Source organism: Alexandromys fortis, unplaced genomic scaffold (assembly GCF_014885135.2).
Source record: "Alexandromys fortis isolate MF-2015 unplaced genomic scaffold, M_Fortis_MF-2015_v1.1 scaffold_100_3062768_6864082, whole genome shotgun sequence".
NCBI classification, from domain to species: domain Eukaryota; kingdom Metazoa; phylum Chordata; class Mammalia; order Rodentia; family Cricetidae; genus Alexandromys; species Alexandromys fortis.
The window spans coordinates 1,469,409-1,491,786 of record NW_026067993.1 but is presented as its reverse complement, the minus strand read 5'-3'; the positions used below and the strand labels follow the sequence as shown (position 1 = coordinate 1,491,786).

Below are 22,378 nucleotides of genomic sequence, written 5' to 3'. Positions count from 1 at the left end.
ATCTTCAACCCACTCCGAATCTTTGACAGTGAATCTCCCTGTAGGTTCATTGCTATTTCCCGGAGAGCTCCTAGCCCAGTGTTCTTTTATATGGCTGCTGCCAAGTTCAATAAACATTAAGCAAGTGAATATCACACTTTACAGCTAATGCTTTGGGGCTGCTCTAGCCTTCACTGGTGGAGACGGAAATGTAATACAGCTTCCTGCTTTCGATGACTTAGAGAGTCTCCTGTTCTGTTACTCTGGTCTGTTCTATAGCTCTTTATTTTCGTGCCTGCCTCCCTTCAGCAAACCGAACTCTTTGGAGCAAGGAAAGCAAAGTGATTGCCCTGTGTCCTGGCCCACCATATATGACCAATTGTCTTTTCTATGGCTTTTCACTTACAAGGGTCACTTTAAACAGCGGAGATGTTTGGGCTCTGTAAATAACACCCTGGAATGATTCAGGTGAGTGTCGCTGAGGTGGACAGGTTCACGGGCGTGGGCTCCTCACCTCCTGCTGCAGCTGTTCACTTCTCTGTGAAGCTCCCTGAGGACAGATGGACAGATGTGAATAAAGAGATGGACAGTGTTCGGTCATCTCTAGACAGCTCTGCTTGCCTGTCCCAGGAATGTGCTGGGATCGAGACCTCAGTCATCCTGTCTGTGAATAGGGGCTTGACTTGATTTTCTAGAATCTTAAATTGCTGACAATGCCTTGAATTATTTTTTATTGGTTTGGTCTCAAGTATTTCACGAAAATGGCCAAACTTTGATGGCTGATTAAAATTGCTTAGTCATCTTCAACCAATGGTAAGTGCAACCTATGGAAGCGCAAGTGAAGAACTCACATTTACGCAGACCCCGGAAGTGTGTGGCCCTTGTGACTCCAGTTTGGGGAAAACCCAGCAAGTGGCGAGATGTAGCTGATACCCCGGCTACTGTCTTCTCACTTCAGCAGCAAATGTGCAGTAAGGACACCAAAGATGCTCCCTAGACACTCCAGTCTCACTCCAAATATGCAGAGTCTCTGGGTGGCAAAGGGATGAGGAATAGGACATAGTGTCGTCTTTAGTCACTGATGCTGTTGTGCTACTTTGGTTGTAAGAAAGAGAAACCCGTTGACTCCAAGGAATGGAGAATTTGTTCCTAGGATGCACATAGATGTGGAAATGGGCCCCTTCGGCTTCACCAGGACCCCCATAAGTCTTGCTCACCAATCTCCCAGCATCCTTCTCTAGAAGGGGAGTGTAATCTGGCACAAACAGATGTGTTTGTCTCACTATGTTCTCTGTTGAAGGGGATCAAGGCCAGCCTCCTGTTCTTTTTGTAAAATTATTGTTGTTGCTATTATTTTGTTTTTGTTGTGTGTATGATATATGTGGGGGCATGTGTCTTCTATGGTACACGTGTTTAAGGGGGGAGGACAAGTTTGTGGGACTGGTTTGCTTTCCACACCTTTATATTGGTGTTGTGGAGTATTTAACTATGCAAAGATGTTTAACTATGTATGGTTCTATTGCATTTGCTTCTGCTTCAGAATGTTTGTGTAACTATGTAGAGATGTGTTGCATTTGTTTAATTATGCAAAGCTGTTTTGCCTTGCCTGCCGGAGACACATGATTCGTCTAATATAAAACTGACTGGCCAAAAGTGGAGAAGGAGATATAGGTGGGACTTCCAGACAAGGAGAGTAAGTAGGAGGAGGAATTCAGGCCCAGGGGAAGAAAGAAAAAGAAACAGCAGGGAGACAGCCAGGGGTCAGCCAGCCAGACAGACACGGAGGAAGCAGGAAAGTGGGACGTACAGAGTGAAGGAAAGGTAAAAAGTCCTGAGGCAAAGCAAAGATGAATAGAAACAGGTACAATAAAGTTTAAAAAACTAGTGGGACAGGCCTTAGCTAAGGCTGAGCAGTCAAAATTAATAATAATTCTCCATGTCTTTATTTGGGAGTTGATTGGTGGCCCCCCAAAAATCAACTCCCTATGGGTTTCAGGGATCAGGCTCTGGTCAACAGTGCCCTTACCCACTGAGCCAGCCGGAGCCCGAGCTCTTGCTTCTGCGTTTCATCTTCAGCGTTACTCAGTTGCTCCGTAAGTTTCTGTTTCACTTAGAATCTATTCTTTTCTTTTTGTACCAGCAAGCTGCATCTTTTATTCTACATCAAGAAGTAGATATACCCCCTACTGTGCCAGTGCCTTCAAGTCACATCGGAGTTGCTGAGTCCCTTGTTTGGCAGTCAGTGGCATACGGGCATTCTGCTTTAGGAATATCTTTTAACATATTAATGTGGCCATTTCTTTCTGTTTTAAGATTTATCTTATTTTCAATTAATTGTGTGTGTATGTGTGTGCGTGCACACGTGTGCTCACCCATGGAGACAGGAGACATAGGATTTTCCTAGAGCTGGGGTAGCAGTGTGAGATGCCTGATGTGTGTTGGGAACTGAATTGGGGGTACTGAGAGAGCAGCACACACTAACCACTGAGCCATCTCTGCAGCCCCTAAACGTGGCGATTGCTAAGCAGACTGTGGTTCTCACTTCCTACAGGAGGTAATGGTGCAGGAGTCACATTGTCCACTCAGGGTGTTCCCACTGGTGACACAAAAAAGCCAGGAACAGGCAGAGTTGCTTTTCAGTGCTGTTTCCATAGCTACCTTATGGCTGTGGTACAGGAACAAAAGTATGAGGAAACATAAAATACATAGAGAGAAAGAACTTTGGTCTTGAGGAAAATGTTTCCTGGCTGTCACTGTCCCAGATGGATGGTGTTGGGGATTGTGTCACATACGGTTTGCAGTTCCTGGAAGGTCACAAACCATCATTACTCACCGAGTTTCACTTCAACTTGCCAGGCACAGATGTGATTTTGAAATAAATACTTCACTTCCAATCATACGGTTATTCATCAAGGTCTGTTTTGTTTTGGATTCCCTAAGAGCAGAGCCCAAGAGTGGGTCACATGTGTTGAGGACATGCTCTGAAACACCGCCCTTCCAGAAGGAGGGTAAGCAGGATGGGGGAGGGAGGGCTGGACAGCAGTGTGATCGGCTGGGAGGGACAGCCCTGTTCTGACTTGCAGGGAGTCAACTGCACTGGACAATGGTCTCAACCCAATGCACACTCCTGAACTCTGGGTCAGTCAGTCAGGGGGTGTATGACGTCAGGTTTGCTGTGTGTTTTGGGTGATTCTGCTCCCATCAGGCCATGGTTCTGCCTTTCCACTCAAGTGTATACATCATATCTATGGGAAGATAGGCATTCAGCGGCAGATGGAATCAGTGTGGAGCAATGTTAGCACCCATCATAGGGCTCCTGTTAAGTGTTCCATGGGAATCCCAGCTCCGGACAACAGAGGAAAGTATTGGGAGGGACAGAAGGCTCACTGATTAGAGAGAGGGCAGGAGAAGATGTGAACCATGGGCAGAAGCCAAGGTAAGCTAAGAGGTCAAGACTGTAGAGGACCTGGTACTATGGGCTGCTTCCATCTATAACTGATAGACTTGTACAGCATCTTCTTGGATGCCAATGGCCATTCCCATAGCCACTTCACTCCTTTTCATTCCTATCCACACAGCAGTCTGGGCACGAGCACCTGGTTAGCCAATCCTAGCTTCCATGTCCGTCAGTTGTGTGCCGGAAGTGTAGAGTGGCGTGGCTTTTTTCTTCCAGATGTTGGGCAGGTACGGCATCTCACCAACTCCCCAGAAGGAAGTCACAGGGCTGGGAGCTGAACAGGAGACTCTCATGGATGGCTAAAATATCTGAAAAACGGGCAAATTATATGGGAACATCCCCCTTTTAAAGTTGTGGAAGTGAAGGTGACAAGAAATGACTTTATTCATCTATTTAGAGAGGTTAAGGAGCTTCATTTGTTTACTTACCGAGTCTGTGCTGATTCATTCTTGGTACTTTCAGGGGTGGAGATTTTACAGCGAGAACGTTAGGCGAAAGTACTGTCCTGGCACAGTACCCATCTTTGTGTATTGTGGGATGGGAGAGTGAGGCAGAGAATTGGAGATAGTTCAACCTTGTCTTGTAATAGCAGGTGATGGAGATGCTAGCAGGTAAGTACCACGAAAGACGTATAGGGAGACGTCTGTGCTATGGGAAGAGTCATTTTCATTTGATTGGTGAAAGTCAGTCCTGCTATGACAGTGACGTCGGAATTGCTACCTGAAGAGGAAAGGGAATGAAAATGGGTGATGGGGGTGGGGAACTAGGTAGAGGAAGTAGTAAGAAGGAAAGCTACGGGTACTGTGGAGGCAGTGTGCTGGGAGAGGAAACAGCAGCCCAGGCTCCCTGAGACACCAGGTCACCTGGCGTGTTCAAGTACTGGGGGTGAACCAGTGTGATGGAGGTGGAGGATCAAAGGAAGGAGCAGCGGGAGGACATGGGAAGGGAGTTGAATCATGGGACTTTGGAGCTCATAAAATGCTCTGAGTAGAAAACTGGTATGGGCAGCCTTACATTCATAAGCGTGGAGGACGGGAAGGTAGGGGCTCTGGTTCAGAGGCTACTGCAATGAAGGCTAAGACGTGGAGGGTAGTGTCTGTGGAGGCGCTGAAAAAAAAAAAAAAAAAACCAAGAACGTTCCTGTGCAGTGGGCTGAGTAATTGTCCCCAAACATGTCTGCGTCCTGACACCTGGAAACTGTAAGGTAAACAAGACTTTGTAGATGCAATTAAATTAAACACCTCGAGTTGAGGGAATTCTTCTGGGCTGTGGTGGACGTAATGTGGTCTCAAGGGTGATCATAGTGACTTATGGTGGGCAGGATGAAGCAGGATGAAGACGTCATCAGCGGAAGAAAGAGATGACATAGGAAGGGAGGAAAGAAGGAGAGACAGAGACAGACTCATGGAGAGACAAACATACAGAAAGACAGAGACACAGAGAGAGACAGAGAGAGGAATGGGATGGAATCCTAAAAACAAAAGAAATCTTGTCATTTGAAACACTGAGGATAGGCCTGGGGGACATTTTACTAAGGGACACAATCCAGCTATGACACAGAAGGACAGAGCCACATGGTCTTGCTTCTCTGTGGAGCCTAAAGTTGATAAACTCAGAAACAGGAGAATTTAGTGATCAGAATTTAGCGATATACCTATTCGGGTGTCTCAGGTGAGAGAAATGAGAAGTCTCCTCCAGGGTACAGAATTTTGTCTGCGGAGAGTGTACAAGTTATGGAGATTTAATAACTACCACAATGACTTAGTTAAATATTTGAATTTTGAAAAAAAAATGTGGATCTTAAGGGTTCTTCTTTCACAGAAACGTCTATAAGAGAAGTGGTGGACATTGCACTTAGCTTGATGTGGCAGTCATTATACAGGACACACCTAATTGCAAATATCGTACACTTTTCCTTTTTGATTACACCTCAATACAACTGGGGGTAAGAAGAGCGAAAACAGGAGAAGCAGTGGAGATGCTGCACTATGGGCCTTGGTGACACAGGAATTGTGACCCAGGGGGAAAAGTTGGCTTCTAGAAGTCAGAAAAATCAAAGACATTATTTTGCAGGTCTCCCTGGAGTGCATCCTTGCAGACAGTTGATCTTCAGAACTGCGCAGGGGAAGCTGATGTTCTCCTTCATTATCTTTGCTGCGATTGGTTAGAGCAGTGAGCTACATGCTATCTTATGGAGCGGAACAAGCCATGTTACAGGGAACTGGCTATCCATGTGAGAAGGAGCCGGAGGTCACGATGCAAGTTTGTGAGGGAGCAGTTGGAAGGGTGGAGTGTCTTCCATGTCGACATTTGGAATGCCTGTACCAAATGACACTGTCCCAGTCCATCCAGCTAGGTCCCTTCCATTCAGAATTTGGCAAGCATTGATCTGGAAAGGTGTTCATGGGGTTCAACTCCTAGTTTGGTGACTAGATGGATTTCTTCATAGCCACCATTGTGCACCAATTTAATAGCACCATTGACACTTGCTGTAAGGCCTCTGTCTGTCAGTCCTTCCTCTGATGGCTGCAAGAAGCATAGAATTGCATGAAACTAGACAAGTGCATTTTATTTCAAGGAAGAGATTAGGAAATATCTGGACCATGGACGTTATTTTGAGGTAAATGGTGTTGACTAGAAGCCACAGCTGCTCTGCTGTTAAGATCTTTGGAATGAGGGACAGATTCCCCAAGACCATCACTTAGAACCAACATACATATCTTAAGATTATCCTTGGCATGTCACTCTAGAGTGGTTGGAGGATCTGGAGGATCCCACAGCCCTAACTGTGCTACTCCCACGAGACCATGCTCTTTCTGAGGCTCAGCATCCCCACTGTACATCCGGGATGCTGCAGTCAAGGATTTCCAAGAGCCCTAGCACGTCTGGTTCTTGCCCGTTTCTGTTACGTGTTTGTCAGAGGCCTGGGTGAAGTGCTCAGCTGTCCAGGGTCACAGTACTGTCTACCTCTGATTCCAAAAAGCAGACACTGACCTATATCTGCCTTCTCTCTCCCGCCATCCTGTCAGGCTTTATTCCAACCCTAGGTCTTCTATTGTCCAGGCTGAAGTTGGCAAGCTTGCCTCTTTTCCAACTGGTCATGACTTACACATCCATAAGACCGAGCAAGGAGGAAAGAGTCCTTTGAAAGGGGTCTAGGGCAGATGGCATGCATCCTTTCCAGACTGAGTGTGGTATGCCAGACTCAGTGAGGGGCCCTCGCTCTGATGGGGAGCTCTGGGAGGCAGACAGAGAGGCCAGGTTCCGGCCACCTTCTGTTCTGGTTTGCCTAATGATGCTTTTGGCGAGAGACACGGAGGACAGACAAAGCAAGGAAGGAAGAGATTAGTGTGCAAGAGGCATGGCAAACATCCTTGACCTTCTGGGAGGAAGTTTCTATGATGATAAAAAAAATATAGATATAAAACAAGCACCGTGCTATTGCCACCCCAGTGGAGGTGAGCCAGGTTTTGAGTGCCTGCTTCCTAAGCCCCGGTAAGGTCTGGAACCTGCGGGGACTGTGTGACTGGAATCCCTGGGCTGCCTCTTCTGCTCCTTTCTGGCTGTGGCAGACACGATGCCTCTAGCAGTGTCCAGACAACATTATTTGTGTTGAGTATTATTGGATGAGTATTCTAGAGACAAACAAGGCTCAAATAAGTGAGCAAAACGGTGAAAAGCACACAATTCACACGGCAGGGCACATTCTATGTGAAAAGCACACAATTCATACAGCAGGGCACATTCTATGTGTTGCATCTTTCTTTGGGCTCTCAAAGGACCCAAAAGACCACACCAATAAAACAATGATTCTGGCCAATATTTTTTTTATCAACAAAGAACTGTTGAATGAATATCAACATCATAGTCTTTATTAAGACCATTGGAGGGCTCCTCAAGGTATCTCAGATAGGAAATAGTAGCCATCACTATTTCCTGGCTTTTGCATTGTTTCTAACCAGTTTTTTTCCCTATAGTCTCCCAATAAATATGGCTTTCTTATTGTTCTTTTTGGAAGAATAGAAGAATCTTTGAATGATGGTATTCCTGGGATGAACAGGGATCACCCTAAAAAGGTACTGAGCATCATCACCCTTGGAAGGTCCTCAGCAGCATCACCCTGAGAAGGTACTCAGCGCAGCCTGACCACAGTAGTTCCTTACCCTCGTGCCATCTCACCCAGCTGTGTCTCCATTTTGTTGCTCCTGGCTCCTACTCCTTAGCCTATAGCCCATCGTCTTCCCATCGCGTTCTCTTTTCTGGAGACAAAGCAAAGCGATCCTCATTTTAACTGCTAATGTTTTACCTATTTCTCGGGAGCTGACCTCCAAGGAAACCTTCTTACCCAGGGACTTTCTTCTGTCTTTTTGTTCTAGACAACAGACATTTTCTTGCTCAGAGAAATCGTGAAGGCTGTTAAGGTAGTAAGGTTTTATTGTCTCTAGAAATTTCTGAGAAGCTGGCAGTGAACCCCACAAAGATAAAAATATGTTCTTCTCTTATCACTTTTATACCCTGCTGCCCTGGGTCTGTGTCACTTGGGGCTTGATTTTTATTTTATTTTATTTTTTGTTTTCTCACTATAGTATATTTTACAAGATGTTCAAAATGGTAATTAATCTGAGCCATGCATCTTAAAAAAAAAAAGACAAATTTTCTTGCCAGCTTATGAGAGAGAAAGAGATATACACGGGTGAGCAATTCTGGGAACTGCAAGTTTTCTAAGGAAAGGTCTTGGGAAAATGGCATATTCACCAAGTGATGGGAGAAAGGGAGGTGGCTGATGGTTCAGGTAAAGAGAATGGGGTGGGAAGGTGAAGAAAGAAGGGCAACATGGAGGATGAGTTTGAAGGAGTAGATTGGGAAGAGGAAAATATAGACTTGTACCGGCTCACTCAATAGACATGGGAGGTAGGAGAGCTTGTTATCAGCTGTGTCCTTATGTAGGAGTAAGATGCAATTGTATCCTAGGCCTCTGTTACACCAGCAACCTGACATCAACCTTGAGTCCCTAACAATAGTGATCTCAGCAGCTGATGAGGGGTAACGAACTGGAATGCTGTTTGAGGGCCCGACAGAGCCGTGTGAGGTGGGACATGAGCAGTTGGAAGCCTCAGGCTGGTTGGTTCCGGTAGTTCAGTACTGGTAGCCTTTGTCAATGTCTCCAGCAGTAGATGGGACTTAGAGGCAGCATTTCAGCAGGTCGTACATCTCAGCCATCGAAACTCTATGACTGATGTGAAGGTTAAGTTACAACATTCAGAAGGGGTGCTCCACATGGGGACTCAGCAGTGGTTGTCCAGAGGGAGAGGGACAAGCTAAGTGCTGAGAGGAAGGAGAGAGTTGCCTGGCTGCTCATCCTCTTTGGAGCTTACAAATGCAGCATAGCACTTCCTGGCACATGTGCACTGAATCTTCAGAAAGGATGGGAGAGATGAGGGTCTTAGTCAGTCTGAGCGTCGATGTGTTCATTTCTTTTTTGTCATGTGGAAATGACCTCGCACTCACCAACAATGACGACAACAACCACAACACACACACACACCACAGTCAAAGCAGTTACCCACTCGGAGCTGTTTCTACTTTACTTTCACTTGGACAGTCATCGGTTTTTGGTAAATTTTACTTCTAAAACATCTGCTTATCTCAATCCTGCTAAGAAAAATAAGGAGAAAAATTGTTTGCTTTGAGCTGAGGAGAAGAGAAACAAAGTGTTTGTTGTCCTTCTGCCTCTGCTACCCACAAGAGAGGGACTAGGCGTGATGGTGGTAACAGAATCAAAACAAGGGAACTCTAGGGAACGATGAGCGCTCAGAGAAAAGTGTATCTGTAACGGGACTGCCACAGGCTCAACCCCGATCTCATTTTCTTCTCCAGAGGAAAGAGATTTAGGTCAACAAAAGGAACATTCTCGCTGTGCGCATCATATGAAAACTAGTGACTCTTCCTTTGGGGGGTGGCTTTAAAAATTACTTCAGCATGTCACTCTGGCTATCATACAAGAGAAGGGATCAGGATTGGCCTCTGCCCTGCCGAATTGAGACTGTGCTTTCGATTTTCACTATGGCTGACTGTGGACACATTTTCCTTTGTCCCCTGTAGTGAGATTGCTGGTAGCTATCACAGGACAGTGCGGGAAATTCAGAATAATCTAGAAAAGTATCTGCTTGTTGACTCGTATACCATAGGAAGTAAGAAGCATCAAGTTGATTATTATATTTTTTAATTTTTTTATTGAGTTATATATTTTTCTCCACCTTCTCCCTTCTTTTCTCCTCCCATTCTGCCCTCTCCCATGGTCCCCGTGCTCCCAATTTACTCAAGAGATCTTGTCTTTTTCTACTTCCCATGTAGATTAGATGATTATTATATTTTAAATTTAAAATTATTTTACATGGATATTTAAGATGGACTTCTGTAGGGACAGTCTTAATGTTTTGAGACATATGTATGTTATGAAATGTCAGGGAAAATGCATTTAAATCCCTAAGCATTTGTTCTTTCTTTATGGAGAAAACCCACAGCCTTTCTATTGGCACCCGAGCCTACTTTTCATCCCTACGGACAAAGTTCCTGAGAAGGGCATATTGAAAGAGGGATGGGGGATGGTTTGTGTTGTTTGTTTTGCTTGTTTTGTTGCTTCTGGGCTATGCTGAGGTTGTGTGTATCATGGATGAAGGTCACAGAAGGGCAGAGAGAAAAAGAGAACAGGTGAGGACAAGATCCCCTTGAAGTCACACCCCAAAGACCAAATTCCTTCAAGAAGGTCCCACTTTCTGATCATCTACCCAGCTGTGAACTTGGTTCACAGTTCATTCTTTGGTTGCAGCACCATTGTCTGGGGACCAAGCCGTCACCACAGGAACCTGGGGATGTTTGCTACCAACACCATAACAATTAGCACTTAGAAACACACATTGCATCGGCGTCATCTATAGCTGCACTACTGTGCAGCCCACTAAAGCTTCCGGTGCCTGTCTGGCTACATTTCAGCATCCCTCCATCAGCCCTTCCCACCCAGCCCTCCCTCTGCTCTTCCCAACCTGTAGTGACCACATCCTCTTAACTGGCTTGAGACATACTTTTTAAAATTTTATTTATGACTGCACTATGTGGTATTCGTTGATCATTTGGTGCCTAACAGAGCATCATCATATTTTTGTGGTTAAATAATTTACTCTCTTTTTTCTTTCCTTTTTTTTTTAACCACCCAGGTTTTGGGATTCTTTATATCAGTGGTTCTCAACCTACCTAATACTGCGATCCTTTAATACAGTTACATCTGTTGTGGTGAACCCCAACCATAAATTATTTTTATTTCTTTTTTTTAATTTACATCTAATGATTTTATTTTATTTTTTAATTTATGTATTTCTTTCTTTATTAATTAATTAAAGATTTCTGTCTCTTCCCCACCGCCGCCTCCCCATTCTCTCCCCCTCCCCCAAGTCCACACATCCTGATGCATTTCTCCTATGTTTTCTACGTGTTCTTTGGTTCCTGTAAGATCACAATGGGGAAGGGTCAGGGGAACAGAAATCTGTAAGCCATGGGGAAGTGTCTCTAAAGATTGGCGACCTTCATGAAGGACCAACTCACTCCACTGTGTCCCTTCAGTTATGCTGGCTGGCTGCCACATGAGGAACTACTGTCAGGAGCAAATAATGCAAATGTGACTTGCAGCAGGTAGCTTCTTTCCTTTGCTTGATTTCCACATCCTCCTGCACCCCTCACAAACTGCTTTTCTCTCACAGCTTCTTAATGGGTTGTGTTCAGTACTCACGATGCTAGAGACAGTCTCTTTTCTGTCTACTATAGACTTCGAACAACTTGTCCCTTTCTTCCCCTCCCTCCTTTCAGTCTTTGTGCCCCTTCTCCTCCCATCCTGTCTCCTCTCCTCCCTTAGTGTCTCTTCTGTTTTTAATGATGTATTTGTGACACACACACATTTGAATAAATGTTTTCAATAGTTATAAGAGCTCTAGAACCCACAAATGAGAGAGGAGGTATGCAATACTGTCTTTCTGCACCTGACTTGCTTTGTCTAATGTGATAATTTCTAGTTATTTCCACTTTCCAGCAAATAATGCGATTCATTTTCTTTCTGGGGCTGAATACAACTCCAATGTGTTTGCACCATATTTTCTTTGATTAACCCTATGTATTAATCTTAGGAGCTAGAAACATGAATAGTGTGAGAAAATAGTACAGAAAAGTCAGGAGGGTCATGGGTAAGCATGAAGATATGAACCACCTTTTTTTAAAGCTGGAGAACAATTAGATTACAGTGTGAAAGAATGACAAGTTACCCCGAAGAGGGAAATAGCGACAAGAAAGCCTATGTTGCTTATGTTAAGACAGCATGGAGGCCAGTCGTTTGGTGGAAGATTTATGATTATCTGAACAGGTTGTTGGCTATTATGAACAGGGCTACAATAAACATGGATGTGTAGGTATGGCTGGTATGTTGGAGTAGCGATACACAGAAGTGACCTAGTGGAGTCATATGTGGCTTCTGTCATTTTCTGTTAATTAGTCCCATAGTGACTTCCATAGTGGCTGGATCTCCATTCCCTCCAGCAGTTTATAAAGCATTCTTTCCCCCACATCTTTTTCATCTTTCATTGCCATTTGCTTTCTTAATCATAATTACTCTAATTGGTCTGCAGTAGAATTGTGAGATAGTTTTAATTTGCATTTCCTAATTCCCAAGGTCTTTATACTGGTCATCTCTACTTTAATTTTTGAGAACTATGTGCTAATTTCAGTGGTTCAGTTCTTAACTAGGTTACTCTCTCTTTTTCTCCCTCTTCCTCTCCCCCTTCTTACTCCCTCTCTTTCATACTTTTCTTTGATGTGCATTTTTTAATGCAGTCCCATTTGTTATTAGTCACTGTTTAGGTGTGACTTTACAGTTCAAAAGATCCTTTGTGTTCCAAATCCTGGAAGCAGACTATGAAAGCAACAAAAATGCCCACAACTTTATCCATTCATTTTTCTTTTCTCTACTCCATTTTTCATGTCAAGGATGATGGTTAGTACTGACAGTCCCAGAATGAAGTCTCACTTTGGTCATGGAATGACATAGTCTTAGACATATTTCTTAGACAGATACTGCATGCGGTATAAGAAGGCAACCAGGTCTGGAGGGGCTGGGTGAAGGCAGGAAGAGAGAATGGTTGGAGATAGGGAAACTTGCAAAAGTTTCACAGAAGTAACTTAGACACATAATTTGGGGCAGTCTGTGGACCTTCTGTAAGTGGAGGTGACTGCAAGGAGAGACTGCAGAAAGACAAAACCTTCCAAGAAAAATCAGAGTGTAGACACCTAGGAGACATATTTGGTGAGTGGTGGCAGATTAATTTGACTGAATATTTGATGTGCTAAGGGGAATTATGGGAAATGAGGGTGAGATATTATTATGAAGAGTCTGTAATGAAAAGATCATGTGTTTATGCTCAGTTTGATTTGCAATGAGGAAACACTGAGAACTCTTTGAAGAAGGAGGGTAAGTGATACGGCAGCAGAGACACAGGAAGGCGCTCGCAGAATCCTAAAGTGGTGGAGTTTATACCTGAATCCAGTGGCAGGCAGGTAGAGAATTGAGAATTTGTCTACAGTTGTGACTGGAGAGGGAGAGAAAGGAAGAATGGGGTCCAAGTTTCAGGCCCGCAGGACAGTAAGGAAGATGGCATACAAGTAGAAAGCATGGGCAATCCTTGAAATTAGATTGAGCACGTAGAAGTAGACGAACTTGGAGAGATGACCAGACTCTCTCGTTGAATTGTGAAGTAACATGACATTGGTCTGTAGTGTCTTGCTTACAGGGTTGTTGCAGAGACTGAACAATATATATTTGTAATATGTTTAGGGTAGTCCGTGGAGCATAATAAAAGCTACATAAATATGTGTTAAATAATTGAAAATAAATATGGGAACCTAATACGGAAGGTCCTAATTATACATGGAAGATTCAATACAAGATTGTTATGTTTGTTTGCCCCCCCCCTTGGGGTAACTCTCCACTGAGGCAATGACTCAGAGGGAGGCCATCTTGCTTTCACTGATATTTTAAACTGTAACTGGTATGCGGTAGCTTATGTTTTCTTGTTCTCATTTAAAACAGAGCTGTGATGAACTCTGGAACTATTTGGCGCATCCAGAGCTCTGAGAATGCCAGGTCTGTCCAAGGGGAAGATGCATTTGCAGTTCACCTTCGGCTTGATTGTTTCCCAGCCAGCCAATCTGCTTTAACAGAGTGGTAAACTCCCCGGGTGAACAATGGACAGGGAATGACAGAAATGCTCAACTGGATTTGAAGACACAGTTTATGAACTTGAGACACATACACTTCTGTTGTAGTTTCCTGAGCTCTAGCATTGGGGAATCAGATTTCTGTGCATGGTGCTGGGGCCTTTCGGTAGCCACTTAAACGTGAATGCGAAGTGTGCCTCCACTAGACACCCAAGCAGCAGACTGCTCTGGTTGAGTTGGGGTTGGCACCTGTTAGTGTAGCACTTGGATTCTTCTGGTGGCAGCTGAGAAGTACCCTGGGAGAAGCCTGATTAAGACCTGTCTAAAATAAACATGAAAAATGACATAGGTCACGAGCTGTCTGTGATATGAACGTAAGTTATGTGTATATTGCAAATTGTTTTCTTTTCATAACAAATAAATAATATATACTTAAACAAATTTACTTGTAGTTTACAGAGTCGGATATTTTAGGTCCCGCGGTAAAATAGGTGACTGTTTCCTAATGGGACAAGTTGCTCCTCCACATCCCTGCTTTCTCAATTCTTGGGGTGTTTGTTTTGTTCAGAACCTTCTGTCTTAAAGTGAGACAATTTTAATGCAAAACACAATTTTGAAAACTCGTCGCGGGGAGGCTGGGGGATGTCTTTTTTAGTTCGTTTTTTTTCTTTCCCAGGCACTGGCATTTGTCATTCACTTGTCATTCGCTTCACCTCTCTTAAAAACTGAGATCCACGAAGAGGAACAAAAAAAGCTTCTGCTTTATAAAAGGTATCTGAAGTTTTGCAGTGTGCTGGCATCGCAGCGCGCCATGCATATTAAATCAGCATCATCAAGACAGGAGGTTGGAGGAAAAAATCAGGTTGTGATATTTGGGAACAGCAGGTGTGGGAAGGAGGGTGTTGACACCCTCTGAAAACGGATATGAAATGTTGTGTGGCAGGTTCCCTCCTCGCTCCCAAGTCACCTGGGGCCCCAAACAGGCTTCCCGAAAACTCTAGGGAGTTTTCCTAGTGCCTTGTGGTTCTGCAGGGCCAGGGCATCTTCGGATGCAGGGATGGACCCGGGCAGACTCCTTCCCCTCCCAACAGCTGCAGGCTTTCTTCTGTGTGGACTTTTATACAGTTCCTAGTGTAATCCTACCTCTATGGCAAGTACCTCTGTTATGTAAAAGAAATTGGAGGAAGTGCAGGCATCCAACTCAATGACTGCCCCAGACACGTGATAAATAATGAGGACGAAGGTGCAGATAAAAGAGAGGAGCCACCTGTGTCTTCTGATAGCACAGACTGATGCCGGTGTTGTGGATACACAGGTGTCTACACTGTCTCTGTGTAGCCGGGCTGTCTCATTCTCCCAACTTTTGCCTCTGGTTTTTGTATAGCTTTTTCTGGATTTGAAATTTCAAAATGATTAAGAGAATGGAGGCAAAATGATTAAAAAGATGCAACACTCTGGGTCTTGAATGTTTGTGTGCACAGTAACCCGTTGGCAGGCCTCCTTAACAGGGAGATTTCTGGACCTGCTTCAGGAGATGTTAACCTAGTAAATAAAGACTACGCAATTTAACATACGGCTCTCAGACAGGTGGTTCAGGGACTGCCTTTACATCAAATGCCTTCAGGAAGTGGGGTGATTTTTTTGCTCCTCACAAAACAATGTCCTGCCATGAAGTCTAGGTTAAGACTGGTGCTGTCAGGTACCAGCTATGGGCCCAGCCTTGATTATGTGAGTGTAGAATGGTGTGCAAACCCTGTGTGTCACAATCAGGGGTGTGGCTGGTTAGGAACTAAGGCAAAAAGAAAAGTGTCTTTTTCTTTTCTTATATGGCTTGGGTAGTCTGCTTGCAAATTTCATCACCTAATGAAGATGCAAATGAATAGAAATGCTTATTCCAAACCCCGCAGAAATATGGCCTTGGCCTTAGAATTCTCTTCAGTCTTGAGGATATTTCACGTCTTCAAATATGGAGTCAGCTGTCTGAACTTACTGGTAGGATTTAGAGCAGATAAAATCATTTGGAGTTGGGGCTTTGACTGGCCCAGGACCATTCCTGGTCCTAAGCCCCCCTCACCGCCTGCTCCTCAGTTATTTCAGAGATAAGCCCTCTCTTTTTCTGCATCCTCCAGGGTCATGCCCAGGGGCAGATGTCAGCTCTTTTGATTGGCTTGCTTTGCAGCTTTCATTTTCTTCTTAGGATTTACTGTTGTCCTGAAAAGTAGTCCAGTGATAACAGCCGAACATGTCGAAGCACAGAATGCCTACTCACCAAAAGCTCCTCACTTGCGGCTGACACAATGGCTTAGTGGGTAGAGGCCCCTGTTGCCGCTCAAGCCTGCCAAACTGAGTTTGAGTCCCAGAACCCACATAGAAAGTGTAGAGAGAACTGACTCCTCAAAAGTTGTCCTTTGACTGTGTGTATGTACGTACACACACGCAGACACATGCACAAATGTACACACACACACACACTTGCAAACACATAAGCATAGGTAAAAATTGTTAAAAAGAATATTTCAAGATGTTCTCACTCTGAACCCATCAAAACACCTTCATTTTGAAGAAAAGGAAGAAGAGAGCTGAGAGGGAATCGTGTCCTGGGTCCACTTGCCAAAGTACATCTTTGCAGTGATCCTCTGTTCTCTTCTTGGATCCTCCCTACTTTCCTCAGAGTCTCTGAGTCAGAGGCTGGTCCTTCATGCATCGTCTTTCACCGCACACTGTTGTTTACATCTTTAGAATGTGTTCACCATCCTCCTTCGGATTCTTCTTGTCAGGACATGGGCAATGACTAAACCACATTCAAACCCTGTATAGGTCAAATGTGCCAGTGGGGATCATTCAATTGCACTGCACTTTTAAAACATCTGAGTCATTTTTACATCTCTTTGAACCTACATATGGAGCGTTACTCTGGCCATTGTGCTGTATGGTGAGGGTATGTTTTTTTCCACGGGGATAACGACGATTCAGAACCAGCAAGTTATTTGAGAGAACTCATGCTGGTAGGAGCATGGAAACAAGAAAGCTCTGCATGTGAACGTGCATCGGACGACTCTTGTGTGGAGTGGGTGGTAGGAAATCTCCAGTGTGGAATGGGTGGTGGTTTTTATCTGGAAAGGCACCACCTCTGTGGGCTGCTTGAAGTCTCCTATTTGTTCCTGTCTGGTGATGTTGAATGGTAGCATTCATTTCAGGTAACCCCCATTTCCTCCTGAGCCTCAGGGGCAGGGAGGAGCCTGGGTGCTTAGCAGGAATGGTGAGCTCCACCCTGGATGTGAGTCAGACCCCTAATCTATCCAGAGTGGGAGGGTTCACAGAAGCAAAACAGGGGCCTGCCTATCTGGAGGGGGAGGGCTCACAGAGAGACATGGAGCCTGTGGTACCAGTTCCGCCTCCGTATCTTCCTGAGATTTGTATTTGGAAGGAAGGACATTGGAAGCAAGGCTCTGCCTTTATGGCACCCTCTTCCTTGTCTGTAATGGCTGCTGTGGCTATGACACTATTGTCTTTTTTTTTTAAGGAAACATTTTTTTATTCTTCTGTTTTTTATTCTTTTTTAATATTTATTTATTTATTTATTAAAGATTTCTGTCTCTTCCCCACCGCCGCCTCCCCTTTCCCTCCCCCTTCCCCAATCAAGTCCCCCTCCCTCGTCAGCCCAAAAAGCAATCAGACCCAGCAATACCATTCTTGGGAATATACCCAAGAAAGGCCTTATCACACAACAAAAGTATATGCTCTACTATGTTTATAGCAGCATTGTTTGTAATAGCCAGAACCTGGAAACAACCTAGATGCCCTTCAGTGGAAGAATGGATGAAGAAAGTATGGAATATATACATATTAGAGCACTATTGTCTTCTTTAGCGATTCAGAGTTCTATAATACTTGGGGGAATAAAGGCGCAAGAGTCGAGATAGGCCTTGCAAGACATCGCAAAGGGTAAACATAGCCCACTCATTGAATAATCTCTAGTAATGTCGTGGTTGGCACAGGAGGGCATAGCCAAGCAGAGAGCTGGATGGAGATCTGGGCTTGAGAGTAGGGAGTGTCCTCATCAGGCCATGTGAGAGTCAACCACCGCCTTAAACCAAAGTTAAGGTTGGTAGTCCTCTTCAACCACACTGAATGGGAAAAAATCATTCAACTCTAGCTGCAGCCTGGTGCCAAGAGGAGCTCAAGGTCCTGTACTTAGATTCGGTGGATGTTTAAAGTAGGCCTGATTTTTTTCAGAAGAGAAAGAGGCCAAGAGACAGGAGTTGAATCTCTTTTTGCTGGTAGAACATGGATGGCTGAGGGTCTGAGGGCCTTGCCTCTCCATGCTGTGCTCTTTTAGCCCTCCATGGAACCTGGTATCAATGAAATTATTTTCTTTCATTGCGAGTTAAATTGGAGATTTGGAAGAAGACCAGGGCAGAGGAAGGGTGAGGAGATGAATGACAGCTGACTGGAGAAGACAGTTTAGAAAGCCCAGGCAGTTCTGAGTCCTGTCTCACAGCATGCAGCAGATCAGGCAGAAGTCTACTGCAAATCAAAACTGAAAGACTCAGATGTCATCAAGTAAAACACAGATCCTTTCCACCAGTCACGGGCTCATCTGATAAGGCACAGTTGTCCAGAGTAAACAGAGAGGGAAAGTCATGCTCTAGGCAGAAGTTAGTTCCTTGTCAAAATCCAAGGAGGGCTTCTTGTTTCTCTCTGGTTCATTGTTACCTCTAGTAGCAAGGCCTTTGAAGACTCTGCAGGAAAACAGAATTTTCAGATATTTGCTTACTTATCTGTTCACTCGGCTCTTGGGAGTACCTACAGTTAGCATGCACTATGCTCAGATCTAAAAGGGATGCCTAGGAGCCTGCCCCGACTTTTAAGGAACATAGACATTTATCTGCCCAATCTATCTATATCTATCTATCTATCTATCTATCTATCTATCTATCTATCTATCTATCTATCTATCTATCTATCATCTATCTATCATCTATCTATCTATCATCTATCTATCATCTATTTTTCTATCTATCTGTCTGTCTGTCTATGTAGGAAACTGACAATGTTAGAGATTTGTACTAGAGAAATATGTTATGTGCTCTTTTAGTTCAAATCCTTCAACATATAATCTCTTAGCCTGTTCCTGCTTGATTGAAAAGTTGATGCCAGAATTGAGACATCATTATATGCCCTGCTCTCTCAGAGATTATTGCAAAGAGATATGGCTGGGGAATCAGGGTGTGAGACGCGGAAACAGGGTCTAGACACCCTTGTGATGTTTGTTTATGTTGTAATCCTCTGAGCAGTCCCTTGAATAGGTAACCCTGGGAAACAGGAAGTTCTGTGCCATACTTTCCCAGGAGGCGGGGAAGAGAATAATAATAATAACCAGGGAGAGGACTGGCTGTGAAATCATCCACAGGCCAGTTTGTCCCTTTCCAGAAGTGACAGGAGGGCAGGTCTAATCAGCTAGAGATTCCTAGCCAGGTAGCTATCCATTTACAGTCCTTCTTATGGACACTGGCCTTGAAGGAGAGCAGGGAGCAGGGCAACTTGCCAGAGGGAGTGTTAGACATGACACCAATGGAGATCCTTTCATGCCTACCTTTGGCTATGGGCAAAGCTCAGTGGGCGCTTCCTTAGCATGAATAAGGCCGTGAGTTCAAGCCCAGCTTCTGATGAAAAGGCTTCCATGCTGGTGTTATACATGTGTCACGTGGCTCTGCTTCTTGGTGGGGGCTCACACATAGCTCTATTATTTTTTCAGGTGTGGCCCCATGTTCTATAAAAACAGTATTTCACATTGATGTCCACGGCTCTGATTTACAGAGCTCTTCCTACTTCATAATCTCACTTCCTCTCTCAAAGGTTGGGTGTGGGACTCCCACACTGTAGAAGAGACACCAGGATGGCACCCAGCAGCTCCCTGGTCTAACTTTTATTTGCCTCAGTCTGACTGGGGATGGTATTTGTATTGCTATTCCTCTTTATGGGCCCTTATCATTGTGGTGTGCCCTGGGTAGCAGTTCAGAGAAACACAGCCTGGGGATTTTGTTAGGGAGAAGAGCATGAGTCAGTTAATATGGCTTAGTGCAGCACATTTATGTCTAGCTCTGCCATCTGCTCCTGTTGAAACCCTAGCCTTCCAGAACCAGTTAGATCTGAAGCTGATTCCCTCTCTCTCAATGTCCCTTTTCTCCAGGTGACTGATTCTGAGCTCTTTCTCCACAGCCTGCTCATATACATCTTGAACGTCCCATGTCAAATAGAGACTGTCAACTTTTTTCTCACCTCGTACTGAGGGATCTGTGGTTGGCCAAGACGGCTGTCAGTTTACTGCTTGTTGAGTGAATGAATGCATGGAGCATGTCCTTGACATTTTGAAGGAAGTAAAATGACTTATCTACTAATTAGGACCCAGGAAGCCACAGGTGAATGGATTTTGTGTCCAGTTTACTAAGACATCTCTTCAAAACTCTAATGTGCTCAGGACTATGTTTAAACCATTTTTTGAGGGAAGAATGTCTGTTATTATTTCTCCCAAAATGGTAGAACCCAAAGAGACTTCTTTCTTACTATATTCCTGTGTTGCCAGCCATCAAATAAATGGAATATGATTTTATCACTTTGATAAATGCCTTAGAAGATTTACAGTGGAAACTGAAATTTAATCCTATGTATAGATCACTTTGTTCTCTGTTCTTTCTTTCTCCAGAAAGTCACTTGCTCATGCCATTCACCATTTGTTTCATAACAACTCTCCACGCAAGGACGTTTGCCTAGGTTTCAAAATGTGTCCAATGAGTTTCCAATTTCATTTTTTAGCATTGCTGCTGTGTGGAAGATTATCCTACCTTCACACTCATGACATCTTTCAAATTCTATCTATGGCTCTGAAGAGAGAATGATGCTCAAGTGATTGACTTGAAAAGCCAGAAAGCAAACAATAATGACACAAACTCAGAACGACAAAAATGTGACTTGGAACCCATTCAATGAGAAGTCATGATTCATGAAATAGATATCAGTTAATCACCATTCATCCAGTATGTTGTGATGTCTTGCTACCTACTGGACACTGTGGGAAGTGTGTGGGAGAACAGAATGTGGTCACTGCTGTCACTGTCTATAGACATACTTCATGTGACAAATTGATGGGAAGACTGATGAGAGATTCTGTGTGGGCACATGTTCATGTTCATGAGACAGGCTTCCCCATGTGTCTTCTGCACGTCTGATACAGAAGTCATGGGGCTCTCATAAACAGTGGATTCTTTTGTAATTGATGTTAACCAGGGTCTTTACAGTCATTTAACTACACAGGGTACACAGATGAGCGGAGCTCCTCCTTCCTACCCAGGTCAGATTTAAATGAGAGAGGAAGTTGGCAGAAAGCTCCAGACTTTCTTGAGAGGGAGAGGAACAAGGTGTGTTGTTGCAGAACCAGAAAGGTTCCACCCACAAACCTAGTTCCTAGCCTCTGACATTCAAGTTCCACCCTGCAAACATTCTTACTCTGATACTCTGATTTTGCCCCTTGGAGAGTGAGTGAGCTCTTAGCTCTCAGCTCAGGTAAGGAGGTGCTGCCCTACGTCAGTGGGGTGTCAGTTCCTGCGCATTCTCCTGCTGGGGTTCCTCTGAGCTAGCCACACCTCTGCTAGCCACTATTCGTGGTCCACCTCCCCTTGTCTGGGAAGAAAAAGAAGAGCCTTAAGGACGTACTGCTGCCTACCCAGGTAAGACCAAACAGTGTGTTTCTGGTTCCACAACGAAGCCCATGTCTTCCTCTGCGTTGACACTCCTATTCCTAAGCTGGGATTCTGGCCCTGTTTTACATTGATACAGGCTGACAGCTTTGTATGTAAAATTCCTCCATCTTTCTTCACTGTGCAAGGCTGAAGTCCACAGACGGGAAGCTTTCAGGCTATAAAGTCAGTTGACAATACTCATCTATGCATCTGTGATCTCGGTAGAACTGGCATAGATCGCTCCGTTTTGTGTCTCAGTAAACAGAGGCTTCATCAGCTGGGGTGATGTGTTTGTGTATGATCCATTGGCTAAGGACAAGATGACATCTGCCTTTCTCTTCTCATTCTTCTGCTCTGCTACCTAAGGAGGTCCTTCTCTTCATCCAGAAAGCTGAGAGAGTTGAAGGATTTTGCTGAACTCTTAATGATAAAAGAAGGGTAGTTATTTCTTATTATTATGAAGGTTCTTTTTGTTTGTTTGTTTGTTTGTTTTCCAAGACAGGGCTCCCCTGTGTAGCCCTGGCTGTCCTGTATCTCAGAATCCAGGCTGGTCTTGAACTCAGAGATCCACCTGCTTCTGCCTTCCTGTGCTGACACTGAAGACTTGCGCCACCGTGTCTGGCTCTTTGCTAAAGCTGAAGTGAGAGAGATTTTATAATAGATACACTCCACTGCATCCAGCTGTTGTTAGACACCCAGTGAAAGGATGAATGTAGAGAATGAACTTGCACATTGTACACTGAAAAGTTCTAGACAAGTGTGAGCCAGCGGCAGAGACCCACAGTCCAACATGAAGTGGAGCCCCTGGAACCCTGAGGAAGAGGAGAGGAAGGACTGTAGAACCTAGAGTGCTTCACAAGAAAACAGTCCATGGAATCAGGCAAGCAGGGCTCATAGTTGCTCACAGAGACTGAAGCAACAATCACGGAGCCTGTACACATCTGTGCTA

At 44.4% G+C, this 22,378-nt stretch overlaps 1 protein-coding gene across 1 annotated transcript in view; it reads left to right on the top strand.

Annotated features, from left to right (window-relative positions):
• Nucleotides 1-2,926: 2,926 nt before the first annotated feature.
• Tprg1 (tumor protein p63 regulated 1) overlaps nt 2,927-22,378 on the top strand; it is a 154,175-nt gene continuing 134,723 nt past the window's right edge. The window contains exon 1 of the mRNA XM_050160028.1: nt 2,927-2,987. The gene's annotated coding sequence lies outside the window, so the exon portion shown is untranslated. The remainder of the gene's footprint in view (nt 2,988-22,378) is intronic.